This window comes from Geotrypetes seraphini, chromosome 10 (assembly GCF_902459505.1).
Source record: "Geotrypetes seraphini chromosome 10, aGeoSer1.1, whole genome shotgun sequence".
Taxonomy (NCBI): Eukaryota; Metazoa; Chordata; class Amphibia; order Gymnophiona; family Dermophiidae; genus Geotrypetes; species Geotrypetes seraphini.
This window is the reverse complement of record NC_047093.1, coordinates 110,566,032-110,576,755: the sequence shown is the minus strand read 5'-3', so window position 1 is coordinate 110,576,755 and position 10,724 is coordinate 110,566,032. Positions and strand designations below refer to the sequence as shown.

The following is a 10,724-nucleotide window of genomic DNA, read 5'->3' as shown; positions in this document are numbered from 1 at the left end:
ACTAACTTATTGCACTTCTTCGAAGGAATTAACAAACAGAAGGACAGAGGAGACCCCATAGACATCATATATCTAGATTTCCAGAAAGCCTTTGACAAGGTGCCTCATGAACGTCTACTCCGGAAACTGAAGAACCATGGGGTGGATGGAGACGTGCATAGATGGATCAGAAACTGGTTAGAGGGTAGGAAACAGAGGGTAGGGGTGAAGGGCCACTACTCAGACTGGAGAAAGGTCACAAGTGGTGTTCCGCAGAGCTTGGTGCTCGGGCCGCTGCTTTTTAACATATTCATAAATGATCTAGAAACAGGGACGAAGTGTGAGATAATAAAATTTGCGGACGACACCAAACTATTTAGTGGAGCTCGGACAAAGGAGGACTGCGAAGAATTGCAAAGGGATTTGGACAAACTAGGGGAATGGGCAGAGAGATGGCAGATGAAGTTCAATGTTGAGAAGTGTAAAGTATTGCATGTGGGAAGCAGAAACCCGAGGTACAATTATACGATGGGAGGGATGTTATTGACTGAGAGTATCCAAGAAAGGGTCTTGGGGGTAATGGTGGACATGACAATGAAGCCGACGGCACAGTGCGCAGCGGCTGCTAAGAGAGGGTATTACAACCAGAACGAAAGAAGTTATCCTGCCGCTGTACCGGGCAATGGTGCGTCCGCATCTTGAGTACTGCGTCCAGTATTGGTCACCGTACCTTAAGAAGGATATGGCGTTACTCGAGAGAATTCAGAGGAGAGCGACACGACTGATTAAGGGGATGGAAAGCCTTTCATACGCTGAGAGATTGGAAAAACTGGGACTCTTTTCCCTGGAGAAAAGAAGACTTAGAGGGGATATGATAGAGACTTACAAGATCATGAAGGGCATAGAGAGAGTAGAGAGGGACAGATTCTTCAAACTTTCAGAAAATAAAAAAACCAGAGGGCATTTGGAAAAGTTGAAAGGGGACAGATTCAAAACAAATGCTAGGAAGTTCTTCTTTACACAACGTGTGGTGGACACCTGGAATGCACTTCCAGAGGACGTTATAGGGAAGAGTACGGTACTGGGGTTGGACAAATTCCTGCTGGAAAAGGGGATAGACGGGTACAGATAGAGGTTACTGCACAGGTCCTGGACCTGTTGGGCCGCCGCGTGAACGGACTGCTGGGCGCGATGGACCTCAGGTCTGACCCAGCGGAGGCATTTCTTATGTTCTTCTTAGTGGTCTTTCCCGCTGGGTCCTACCTTCTGCCGCATCAATGATGATGTCATCAGCGACGTGGCACAGGGAAGGCCCTGGCGGGAGAAGGCTGCAAAGCAGCCTGTTTACAGTGCTGCTGACGCTGCTGTTTGGAGGGAGGTATGTCGGTCTTGTGGCGATGCAGCAGAGGGTAGGACCCGGCAGGAGAAGACTACGAAGCAGCCTGTTTAAAGTGCTTCCAACACTGCTGTTTGGAGGGAGATATGTCGGTCTCGCGGTAGGAGGGTCAGTGTGATTCTGCTGCGCGGGGGGAGATAGAAAGATGCTATGCAAGGGATCTGCTGCACAATGGGAGGGAAGAAGGAAGGGATATAAAGATGCTGCTCAAGGTTTCTGCTTCACGGGGAGGATGGGAGGGAGGGATAGAAAGATGCTGCAGAGGGAAGGCACAAGGGGATGGGTGAGAGGGGAGGAAAGATGCTGCACAGGTGGGGATGAGAAAGGAAAGAGGGGGGAGGGTGTAGGAGAGGAAGGGAGAGATGATCATTGTACATGAAAAAAAATAAGCCCTAGTGCGTTTTTTGGACCCAAAATTAATATGACACTGTATTATTTTCAAGGAAACGTGGTACCAATGGGCAACTATGCAGCTGGGCCCCCCTCTATGCAGGGACCCAGAGCAACTGCCCCCTTTGTCCACTGGTAAAAGCAGACCTGGTCCCTATCCAAAATGTATATGCATACAACAGGTGTCTAGTGCCCCCTCCCAAAAACACAGTCCCTTGTGCCCACACATACATAGCAGAGCAGTCTATTGATGCCCACACATGCCCAGAAGACTGGCCTTATCTACTACCTCCTTCTACACTGAACCTTCCCTCTTCTCTTAGGCTTAACAGAGCAATTCCATCAAGGGCTTCTGCAGATTCATTGAATCCCCTGAGATTGTGCCACCTTTGCCTGATGCTTGCTCAACCAGTAGTGCTGTCAGGGCTTTTGTAGGATTTTGTGAATCCCCAGCATACAACCATGCTTTTATTTTTTTGTTTGTGTACTTTTAGCTTGATTAGTTGAGCAGATGTGTGATGGAGAGGAATTGGGGGGGGGGGCAAGAGAGACATTCAGTTGGGATCTGCCTAGGCTACTCTTAAGATAGGTTATTACCACTAACTCATGCTATTATAGTACAGGTCCCATTTTATGGAAAGAGAAAGAAAACTACTTATTAACCCATGTTAACAGTAAAATAACCCATTTTAAGGGTAGCCTAAGCTTTCCTCTTAAGTAATTTAAAGACTGTTATAATCTTTGTAAATTTATATTTTTTTCCTCCTGCTTATATCGGTTTACCCAATAATAAAAGTGAGTTACATAATGCTCTGTTGCAAGTTTATGCTGAGATCCCTGGCTAGCGATTACCCCAGATTTATACAGGTTTAGGTTTATTATTTGCATTGCGGTTTAATTCGAAACCTTAGCAACCATGGACCCCTGAAGAAGGCCTGTTAACCGAAACACAGACCGTGTCGGTCCTTTGCTTGGTTTTAAGGTGGTATTATTAACCACATTTAATATTTGATATAATAAACATTGCCTGTACATTTTGTCTGGTGGGGGAGAATTATCATAATGTGCTCTATCTTTAAGACAAGTCGTTTTACCCCATCGTCCACACGGAAAGAGATCCAGTTACTAAGAACCGGGTTAACAGTAAAACAACATATTTCAACAACCCACCTTTATAACTTCCCTCTTAGTATTCATTAGAACTTGATTGAAAAAGAAGATTAACCAAAGATGCTTGGACGTTAAATGCATATGCAGAGTGCACACAAAATTTGAAGGACGGTATCTGGGGGTCACTAAGGTATAGGAAAAAACAAAGAACCCAGAGAAATCTTCCTGTTTTTGTTTTGCTATGTAGCCTCCAGGCCCATACGGCCACAGCTCGCACCGGCGGCCGCACTGGCTCTCGACACTCTGCGAACGCCTTACTAACTTCGCGCCGGCCGCGCTCCTCAAGTACTGTATCTCCCTTCGTCTTCATCAGCTGGTCAGGACGCGCGTCGACTGACACGCTCATCGCACAGAACAGCGATAGAAAATCCGAGGGAGTACACCTTGCTTTACAGTGTGTCTTCAGAGTCGACCTGCTTGGTCACAGCAGCGCTGGCTCCGGAGCCCGGAGCTCGGTGGGTCTACATCAAGACGCACGGACGGCAGAGCTCTTTTGTGCCGTGCACACAGCACGCAGCACCTCCTCCCTCCCTCTCCACTACCTCCTCCTCCTCCTCTCTGGCCCGAGCGAGGCGGGGAGAGCGCGCACCGAGGACCGGACGCGGCGGGAGCAGGAGCGGTGGGCAGCGGAGCTTCGGTAGACACATGCACCACCTCCAGCAGCCAAGGTAACTGAGCCGGCACGCCACCCGGGCTTCCCCTGTACTTGGAAAGCGTTTTCATGGTTGTGTTACTTAAAAAAAAAAAAAAATTAATTGAGAACGCAATTTTTTTTTTTTGAGGGGGGAGGAGTAGGAGTAGGGAGCGAAGATTTTTAATTTTATTTCAGAAATTCCTTGGAAAACTAAGCAGGCTGGTTCTGCGTGTCTCTCTTTTTATTATTTGTAATTTGTCGGGATTGATTAAATTGGTTATCGACTGGGAAAACAAAGCCAGCAGAGTCAGCCATGTCAGTTTGGACAATTCTCGTTTTAGAAAAATGAAACAAGGTTTCAAAAAGGAAAAAAAAATTCTCGAATTTGCCAGCTTAGTGTCGGCAGTTTTTCTTTTGTGGAGCCGCGTTTCTCTGTTTTAATAACCAACCTTTCCTTCTTTACATGTATATAAAGCGGAAGATTTCTAAGGCCCCTCTTTTATTTCTCTTTTTCAATTTTTCCAGTTTTTTTTTTTCCGAAACGGCAGTTTTGTTTCATTAAAACAACGCCACCTAGAGGATACTATTTTGTAAATAAAAGAAATTAAAATTGAAAAAAGGAAATATTTGCTGGGATTTTTTTCTTTTTCTCCTTTTTCTGTTTTAAATAAAAGTTTAGATTGTGAACATTTTGAAAAGGGAGAATTTAGAAAGTTCTGCTAATATTTTTCATGTATACTTAATAAATGTGTTCTGATTAAGAAATAAATATCTGCATATGTGAATGGAAATTTAAAAATATTAGTGAAAATGAAAATTAATGAAATTTGTTTTATTAGCCTGGTGAAATATATATTTTACTTTAGCTTTTTTACTGTTATGATTCTTAACTTTTATGCAATGATTTAAAAAAATTTAAAGTACAATTGAAATGTGAAATTACGATTCTGTTTTGGTGTGATGTCAGTTAAGTTTTACATCAATGGTTTTAGGATGTAGGACCTTATGAAAGAAAATATAATTTGAAAATTTGTGGTGGACACACCCAAAACCGATTTTTACATTGTTTATGTTTTGTAAATGAAGTGAAACTACATCTACATATTGCATAATGATTTCATTTTTAAAAAAACAGAATTTGGTTTATAGATGGACTTAATGGAATTTAAATGTCCTCATTTTTATTTCACAGTTAAAATTTTGCAAACTTGGTGCAGGGGCTTTTTTTTCAAATTTCAGAATAAAATGCAGTACAGTTTATAGGTATGCAAAATTTCCATATGGATTAGTTATATTACATTTTGAAATGCAGAATAAAAAAATAGATATTTTGAATCAGGTTTCAATCTTTGTTTAAATTACTGTATGAGTATTTTAGAAAATGAAATTCGAGTCCTGATATGATTTTGTTTTCAAAGCTATAAACTATGTATGCTTCTCCCCAACCTGACCCCACCCCCTTTTTATTTTGAGCTTTGGCTATCATTTTGAATTAATTAGTAACTTTAATTTCTTGGGAGCTCCTGTTTGCAGGGTTGTAGGTTTGTTTTTTTTTTGTAGAGCTTAATAGATATTGCATTTTATTTCAGTGTTTCTTAGGTTTGTGGTTGCATTGTTCCACTAATAGGGGAACTGTAAAACTATATTTGAATGTTGGTGTGCTGTGTTCAGCAGTATAGTAATGGGGGTGGAGGGAGCATATAAGGTTGGAAGAGCATAATACTTAATGATTAGCATATAAAATTGTGGTGTGCAGTAAACCTTATGACCAGTTGTTAATGATTTATGTGACTCATGGTCTGTTAAATTTTAATTATCAAAAATTAGTGCAAATCTGAAATCGCTTCTACAAATAACAATTCTGCAGATTATTATAATTCTTTATGTTGTTGAGATTTTTTCTGTTGACAATTGTGCTTCACAGTTTCACTGTTGTGTGTTTATTGAGGAAATTCTGACATTTAAGTTAGGACTGCCCACAGTAACCAGTTTTGCTATTCTGTCAAATATTAAATAGATAAGCTTAATGATTTGCTCTGGTTTAATGAATGTCATAGCAGTAGAACCAACTGAAAACAAAACAAAAAAAAGTTTGAATACATCATAGTTCAGGTGAATCTCATGCGTGTAGTTTTCTCTCCTGCTCCTAAGAGAAAACAGTATAAAATTGAACTTTAATTTCATAATATACGGTTTGTCCAAAACGTGTTACTCGATATATCCAATAGTCTGTAGGCCAGTCAGGGTTGTGAAATTTTATGTGCTGGGAAAGTCCAGCCGATTTTGTCTTTCTTGGGGTTTTCTGGCAAATGAAAGCTTAAATTTTTAGCCATAATACATGACTCAGGCCCTAAGTATCCTGTGCTATTTGGTTAAATTAAATAATGAATAATGTATTTGGTACAATCATAATTCATGGTAAAATTGTCAAACTGCCAGACATAGAATAGCTATTACATCAACCAGATTAAAAAAGAAAATAATTTTGCAGGCTATCCATGGGATACAAACTTAAGATGTGAGTGGCATGGTTAGAGTGTCTGCAAATGACCTTTCTATATTTTTAGGTTGCTTATATTCAGCTTTTTAATTGTTTTAAAGATTTTATTGGAATTAATGGTAGTGTAAAATTTATGTATGATAAAAATTAAAGAGCCTGTTTGGTAAAATGCAGCGTTAAACAGCCAAATTTAATGTATGGTAAATACAAAGGCTACACAGTAACTGTGTTGGGGGGTGGGGGGGATGTCCACCATGTCTCCTGCAATTACTGGACAGAAAGGTTTTTCCAGCAGGTTGTGTATTCATGCTAATTTACAAATGAATTTAATACCTCTTCTTTGGGCTGCAAAAGTGACAGCATGCGCCAATTACTATGGCCCCGATTCACTAAAGTCAGCAATCGTTGCTAAACCAACCCAGTTCACAAAATGGCCCACCAATTGTTTTTCCCCTCAATCGCCCATTTTCTGATCTGGCCATGCAAATTTGTAAAACTCCATGCAAAATAGCCAAGCGATTGATTCACTAACATTTGCTTAGCTATTTTGCATCAGGTTTTACGATCTTAAAACCTGACTGCTGTAGACCTGTCAGTAACTATGTTACCGACATGTCTGCCGGGGTTTTTTTTTTTCATTTAAACAGATATTTTGCAAATCATTTGCATGCAAACTTGATAGTGACTCAATCGCTGTTTTAAAATCAGCCAGAGAATTGACCAACAGTGATTGAGCCACTATCTTTAGTGAATCTGGGCTATGTCCTAACCAGTCTCTGCTCCATCCCATGCTAATCAGTAAGCCTGTTTGTTTGTTCGTTTTTTACCATGCTTGCAGTTTTTAGTACATTGTAGTGATTACCACATACTAAATCCTAATAGACTATAAACATGCTTCTAAATTTAGTATAGTTTTTATAACACTTTTTCCATTTTTGGCTTTTCACTCAACTAAGTTTTCCCTCATCAAGTTCTTAAAATTTTTTTTTTTTTTTCTCATTTTAATGTTTATTAATTTTCATTTTCATGATCAACAAAATCAACATTTTAACAGTTACACTTCAAATATTTTAAAAGTAACAATAAAATTAAATCATTGGAAAATGTCTTCAATTGTACTGTTAGTTAGTCCACTATATTTAAGGAGTGAGCTTTAAGAAAATCAGTGTAGTTATAATTCTTTAAACATTCTTAGGTAAACAAAGAATAGACCTGAATCACACCTAGGGCCCTACTAATTAAGAGCCTTCCTGTTGCAAGTTATTCGGGTTAACAGCAGTAGACACCTCATTAGCTGAAATAAATCTTGACAATTGTTAAGATTCAAAAAATATATATCTAGTTCCCTGGAAATTAATTATACATTTACAAGGAAATCTAAGTACAAACGATGCCCCCAATTTTAACACCTGGGGGCGAAGAATTAAGAATTGCTTCCTCTTTTTCTGGGTTACTCTAGATACATCTGGATACATTCTAATTTTATTCTTCATAAATTCTGTATCTTTAAATTTAAAGAATATTTTCAGTAACCACTCCCTATCAGATTCCAGTGCTAGTTGTACAAAAAGTGTAGCCACAGTTATCTGGTCAGAGTCTGATCTTTCTAAAATATTAGTCAAATCTAGTACGTCTAAAGTTCCTTCCACAGGAACCTGTTGTTCTTCAGCCATTTTCTTCTTTCCAGTTGGAAGGTAATATATTCTAACCACCGGTGGGTAGGATATTTGTGGTATTTTCAAAACTTCAGTGAGATACCTTTTGAACAGGTCAAGTGGTGAAACCAATTGCAATTTAGGAAAATTAATTAACCTCAAATTTTTACTTCTTGACGCATTCTCCAGCATCTCAAGTTTAAAATTAATGTTCCCATTATCTTTCATTAATAGCTGATTTTGCACAGTCAAAGTGTCTAAGTTTTGTCTATGTTGCAGGACATCTGCCTCCATTTTATCGACTCTTTGATGTAATTTTGTAGAATCCAGTAATATTCCAGAACAGTATGAAGTTAAATTTTGCATCTGAGTTCCCAATGAGGTCTGCAATTCGGAAATAGCTTCCCAAATTGAATTTAGATCTATCACAGCTGGTTTTTTCAAAGGAACTACTACAAACGGTTTAATTTTCACAGTACCTGAAAATTGCTGTTCTGGAGATTGACTCTGCTGATCCCCTACCAAACTCACAATCTCACGCTGTGGCAGTTGTGTTCCTCCGGCGGTTAAGACATTCTGGACATCCTGATCTTCCCCTTCTTCACTGTCCTCCGAGTCTGCCGCCTCACTTGCCTCACTCGTCGCATTCAGCGACGAACATGGGCGTGGCTGCACTGGCGTGCTGCGCTCCTCCGGGAAGAAGCTGACTGCCTCAAAGGAGGCTCCCGAGTTCCCTGCCAAACTCTCGCCTCCAGCCAAGGCTCTCTCCTCCGGCATTCCACCCGGGCGTCGCTCGACGAAAAGATCCATCGGGCCAGGTAAAGTTATTCCTCCAGACCCGGGCTCCGAAGGAAAAACCCGAGTCTTTGACTTGCGTTTCACCATAATGATTCACAGACCCGATGGCATTCCACCGAGTTCCTTCAGGTCGCCATCTTAGTTAGGCCAAGTTATTAAAATTGTTATTATAAATGCACACTGGTACCAGTTCTTTAGGAATTGGACATATGATCTTGATAAGCTAATTATCTTAGAGCTGAAACAACAATTGAAAACATAGTTGGAGAAGTCAGAAAAGTGCATGAACAGTTAAGTCTCATATGAAGTGGATATCTCAATTGAAGATCATAGGGTAAAATTGTGCCTCTGTTAACTCAAGGAAGAACACACACATTGGGGCCTGGTGGACTCTTAAAGAATTGCTCCAGGGGAATGCATTTATAAATTTAAAAAATGGATGCAAAGAAATATAGTACCGACTCTTATCATGATATGTGCATAGGTGGAGCATGGGCAGGGTTGGGCCTTTTATATGTATTTTATAAATTATGGAAACATGATGGTAGATAAAGGCCAAATGGTCTTCCTAAGAGATCCCACATATCTGTCTCACGCTTTCTTAAATTCATACACAGTCTTTGTTTCCATCACCTCTACTGGTAGACTGTTCCATTCATCTACAACCCTTTCTGTAAAAAAAAAAAAAAAAAAAAAAAAAAAAAAAGGATTTCCTTAGATTACTCCTGAAACTGTCGCCTCTTAACTTCATCCTATGCCCTCTCATTCTGGAGCTTCCTTTTAAATGAGACTCATCTTATGCTCATTTATGCCATGAAGGTATTTAAATGTCTCTAGATGCCAGAGGGTGATTAATGGAATTTGCTTGGAGGAGGGAAAGGTGAGTAGTGTAGTGCCTCAAGGATCGGTGCTAGGACTGATTCTGTTAAATATGTATGTGAGTGACATTGCTGAAAGGTTGAAGGTAAAGTTAGCCTTTTTGCGGATGATACAAAGATTTGTAACAGTGGATACCCTAGAGAGGGAGTGGAAAACATGAAGAAAGATCTGCAAAAGTTAGAAGAATGGTCTAATGTCTGGCAACTAAAATTCAATGCGAAGAAGCACAGGGTGATGCATTTGGGGAATGGAAATCCGAGGGAAACGTATATGCTGGGAGATGAGAGGCTTATAAGCACAGACGGAGAGAGGAATCTTGGGGTGATTGTGTCTGAGGATGTAAAGGCATCTAAACAGTGTTCTTGTACAATCCCTCTGTAGTCTGAATGGTAGGGTTATCTATCCTTTCCAGCTATGAACTGTAGAGAACACAAACCAAAGTTTCACCCCCTCCCCCTGTAGTCATCACCAGGGACACTCCCCTTCAAGATCAGTTTCGTTTCCTAAAGTCATGATGCTGTAGGGGCTCATCTCTTTTGCTCGTGTTGTATTTTGCTAAATTCTAGTGTCTTAATTTGATATTTGGCACGGGTCTTGCCCTAGTGCTTCCGATTCACCCTGCGGGGACATCCTTCGGCAGGAGATCACAGATTTTCTCAAAGAAATCTGCATCTGGGGGGGTTCCCTGCCACTGCAGTAACCCCCTAGATAGCCTACAAGTCAGATCGGGGCTTCGGGATCAGGAGCCATCTCTCCCCGGGTTCATCTGCTAAGGGGTAGAGCACAGGCTGAGCAGGTCCGTGGAGGCGTGCCCGGGATCAGGACCTGTTTATTCTGGAACATAAAACTTAAGAATTGCCGCTGCTGGGTCAGACCAGTGGTCCATCGTGCCCAGCAGTCCACTCATGCGGCGGCCCTTATGTCAAAGACCAGTGCACTAACTGAGACTAGGTTTACCTGCGTACGTTCTGGTTCAGCAGGATGTCCAGGTGGTCACTGACTGGGGTGACTGGCAGTGAGGCAATCAGAAGACTTGTAATCCAGTTTTCTCAGCTTCCTGAGGTAAAAGATCTCCATGTTTGCTTATTCATCTTGCCTGCCATTTATTTCTAGTGCAGCACAGACACAGTGAGTAGCTGTATTGCATGCTGGTTTGGCGATTTTGGGGGTGTTGAAAAGGGATTTTGGAGTGGTTTCCCTGTGTGCTTTATCCCTCCCCCCAACCTGTAAAAATGCAAAATTGCCATTTTTTTGGATTTCCCGTGTCTTTTTAGGGCAAAATTGGCACCCGCGGCGGCCATCTTGGATTTGCATTAAACTTTT

At 40.9% G+C, this 10,724-nt stretch overlaps 1 protein-coding gene across 5 annotated transcripts in view; it reads left to right on the top strand.

The window, feature by feature from the left end:
- Positions 1 to 3,084: 3,084 nt before the first annotated feature.
- The window catches only part of ZNF618 (zinc finger protein 618), a 771,796-nt gene continuing 764,156 nt past the window's right edge, over positions 3,085 to 10,724 (top strand). For all 5 annotated transcript variants that reach the window (XM_033960461.1, XM_033960460.1, XM_033960462.1 and 2 more), the window contains exon 1: positions 3,085 to 3,603. The gene's annotated coding sequence lies outside the window, so the exon portion shown is untranslated. The remainder of the gene's footprint in view (positions 3,604 to 10,724) is intronic.